This window comes from Zingiber officinale, chromosome 10B (genome assembly GCF_018446385.1).
Source record: "Zingiber officinale cultivar Zhangliang chromosome 10B, Zo_v1.1, whole genome shotgun sequence".
Taxonomy (NCBI): Eukaryota; Viridiplantae; Streptophyta; class Magnoliopsida; order Zingiberales; family Zingiberaceae; genus Zingiber; species Zingiber officinale.
In genome coordinates, this window is record NC_056005.1 from 71,157,682 (window position 1) to 71,161,807 (window position 4,126).

The window sequence follows — 4,126 nt, forward strand, 5'->3', positions numbered from 1 at the left end:
TCCTAACAATTTCATCGCTTTCCCCTCTACCAAAAATAGTTTTACTCATGACTTGGTGTAAGTACCTAAAGATGGGGGTTTGCATATGGGAAGATTTAGCTCTAGAGGGCTCATAAGGTTAGTTCAATCCAGTAATTGAATTCCAAAAATTATTCCAACTAAATCTAGGGTCAAACCTGTGAGAGCCACCAGTAGATAAATCAAAACAATTGTTAAAAGTCACTAAATGCCCACTAAAAGTCTTGATTCATTAATCCAAAGTAATTTTACCAATATAATCATCTTCATTCGAATAGTGGACATCTAATGAGCTTAAGAATTTAAGTATAATTTGAGGATATGTAAGAAGATGTGTGTACATAATATCATCCCAATCTAGAAAACTAATCATCCAATCCATATCATCTCTAATTTCTAAAACATTCAAAATAGTTGGGTCTATGTATTGTGTACACACAATCTTTCTTGCGACAAGAATATCAAATCTAGCTCTATGATCATCATTTCTAAAAATGATATTGAATTCATTATTGTTACCATCGTCGCATGCCCTCCATTTGCCTTTGCCCTTTGTGACTTTCTCCTTGCCCTTTTCCTTTGGTGGTTCCTTTTCTCCACTTGATCCACCACTTCCTTTTCAAAGCTTCTTCAAAAGGTTAGACATTATGGCAAGTTCAAAGAGGGAAAAGTGTTGTTTAATTGGAGAAGTGAGATCTTGAGAAAATAGATCTTGAGAAGTAAGATCTTAGGGAAGGAAGTTATAGATCTTGAAGGTAAGAGAGGAGAATTGCTGTTTAGATCTAAATCTAGATGTGGTTTATGGAGAAAAATGAGTAAGAGGTCTAAATCTGAGAGGTTAAGAAGAAAGGTTGAAGATGAGGAAGGGTTGGAGAAGAAATTTGGCTTGGGGGTGTGGCCGACACGGCCTTGGCACAGTCATGTCTTATAGACACGGTCAGGTCAAGATGCTCCACATGGCTGTGTAAATCTACACGGCCCAAGTAGTCCTCCTCTAGGTCAGAACCACACGGCCGTGCCAAATGGCATGGGCAGTGGTGTCTCCTTCTCGTCTAGGTTCACATGTCCAGTGTGTGTCACATTACCGAGTTTATTTTCTTCTCTGTTGGCCTCACACAACCTCCTTCTTCTTCTTCTCGAGTATTTTCACACGCCCGTGTGAAATCACACGACCTTGACCCTCTTCTTCTCGGGTGATCTCACATGGCCAGTGTGAGTCACACGGTCGAGTGCTCCTCCTCCTCTGTAAGTGTCACATGGCCGTGTATGGTACACGGTCGGGCTCTGTTAGGTCCAGTATTGCTGAATTTTCTCCTTTCTGACTTCTCCAATGCCTCCATGCCCATGAAATAATCATGGCCATCTCATGGAAGAAATGTACAACCTGAAAACAAAAACAACAATATTTTAAAAATATTAACTAATGAAAAAGAAAGCTAAAATTGAATCTAACTAAAGGAACCCTTGTGTTGCCTCCCAAGAAGCGCTTATTTAAGGTCATTAGCTCGACCCCGTCTTCGTTTTCAAGGCTATACCTAAGGAGACATAGATTTCCCTCCTAGGGTTGAGTGTGCTTCTTCTTCCCTCATTCTTTCCCTCGGAGGACAGATGTACTTCTCATTTTTTATTGGGGGCATTCTCCCAACACTTGTCGGATCATGTACTTCATTCGGCGGCCTCCCATGAGGATGGAAGTTCCAATCCTCCAATTTGTAAGCATCCGCCCCGCTGCAAATGCTCACTAAGAAAGAAGAGACATGGTTAGAAGAATTAGATAGATCATACTCCAACCTTTCCTTACCGATTACCAATGAAAGTTTATAGTTTTTCACGTCGATTATAGCTCCAACTGTTGCAAGAAAAGGTCTTCCCAGTATCATTGGAATCTTTGGGTCTTTTTCCATGTCAAGCACAACAAAATCTGTGGGAATAATGCTCCCACCCACTTCTATGGGCACATCTTCAACAATACCCATAGGGTACCTACAAGTATAATCAGCTAATTGTAGTTTCATAGTAGTAAGTTTAAAGTTTTTGAGACCTAGCTTATTATAAATTGAGTATGAAATGAGGCTAACACTTGCCCCCAAATCATAAAAAGCTTTTTCTATAAATTCAGATCCTATAGTTCAAGGAATATAAAAGCTTCATGGGTCTTGGATTTTCGGGGAAGTGTTCTTCTCAAATAAAGCGATATATTCTTCAGTTAGAGTTATGGTCTCGATCTCTCCTTTTCTTATTTTGTTGGACATAATATCCTTCAAAAATTTGGTAAACTTTGGCATTTGTTGAATGACATCAATTAGAGGGACATCGACACAAATATCTTTAACCTTGTCAAGAAATCTGCCAAATTCTTCATCCTTCTTCAACATGACTAATCTTTGAGGAAAAGGGATTGCTTGGCTTTGAGGGTAAAGTGGAAGAGTCTATTCAACCTTCTTGGTATTCTCCTCGTCATCTTGAATCTGAACTGGTTCAAGTATTGGAGGAGAGAGCTCTTCTTGAATTTTCATCCCTTTTGGAGCAGCCACTTGAAGATCTCCCAAGGTTCGTCTACTCTTAAGCTCAATTCTATTGCAGTGTTCCATTGGATTGACATCAGGTTTTCTAGGAAATTGTCTTGATGCTCTTGAAGATGAAGAAGATATTTGGGCAATTTGGCTATCTTACATTTTCTGGTGTTTCTCTGAATTATCCATTCTTTGATTTAACAACTTGATTTCTTGCTTCAATTCGTTTTGACCAGAAATAACTTCTTCAAGCATTTTCTCCAATTTATAAAATTGATAGCCTTGATAAGGTTGTTGTTGTTGAAAGTTTTGTTGCCCAAGCTGGTAGCTTGGTCTAGCCCCCGTGGATGGTCCTTGTTCTTGATTATTACGATAAGAGAAGTTTGGATGATTCTTCTAACTAGGGTTGTATGTGTTGAAGTATGGATTGTTCTATCTCTAATTGTAACTCATGATAGCATTGTAGGATCGAAAATAATTTAGATATCTCCACAATTGCATGATATTGTCCATTTTGAGCCTAAGCCCTCATGGTTTTGCTCTTGGGCTCTACCCAAAAGGTCTCATGTCAATGGAGATATCTTTCTCTTATAAACACATGATCTTTCCTATGTTTTCAATGTAGGACTATATTTACAACCTTTCAACCCCAACGAACATTACACTGCTCAAGTTGATTAATTTGTGCAGAGATGGCTCCCAATGAGAACGTCTTGAGCATGATTTATGCTTTCACATGTTTCATAAACACACACTATGGCATTGATCATGCTTGAATTTGTTCCCATATTTTCCAGCCTTTTAGTAAGAGTATCCAGTTTTGAAAACATCAAAGTAATTGCATCTACATCAAATTTTCTTGATGCTTTAATTGGGTTTGTATATGAATAGTCTCCACTTCTTTTTGTTGCCCATTGATGATGATTTTGTGCTACACTTTCAATAATGTTCTCGGCTTCATCTAGGCTTTTGTTCATAAGTGCCCCTTTGGCTGTAGAATCTAGAGACACTTTTGTAGGATAGTTGATGTCGTTATAAAACATGGTAGAACTAGCCATTTTTCCAGTCCATGATGTGGGCATTGTCTGAGCATATTGTTGTATCTATCTCATGTTTCAAATAATGATTCAGAGTCTAACTGTCTGAAACTTGCTATCAAATTTCTCATATGAAAAGTTTTGCTTGGAGGATAGAATTTGTCCAAAAATTATTACTCACATTGTTCCCAAGTGGATATACTATTTGCAGGCAAAGAATTTAGCCACTGTTTGGCTTTGTCTCTCAAAGAAAATCCAAATAATAATAATCGTACTGCTTCTGCTGGAACACCATTCATTTTCATTGTACCACATATTTCATATAAAAGTTCAAGAAGTTGATTAAGATCTTCGTGTGATCTACCTCCAAACTAATTCTATTGTACCATAGTGATTATCGCAGGCTTGATTTCAAAATTATTGGCTTCAACAGATGGCCTTGTGATGCTAGAACGAAGTCCTCTTGCATACGGTCCTACATAATCTTTTAGTGGTTTGTTTGCCATATTTGAGTGTTCTTATTCTTCTAGATGTCTTTGTTGGTGCAATCGACCTCCA

The 4,126-nt window shown here is 38.1% G+C and overlaps 1 non-coding gene across 1 annotated transcript; it reads left to right on the forward strand.

The window, feature by feature from the left end:
- Positions 1-3,595: 3,595 nt before the first annotated feature.
- LOC122030687 lies at positions 3,596-3,702 on the forward strand. The gene has a single exon (XR_006125548.1). It is a non-coding gene; the product is annotated as a small nucleolar RNA R71 (small nucleolar RNA).
- Positions 3,703-4,126: the final 424 nt, after the last annotated feature.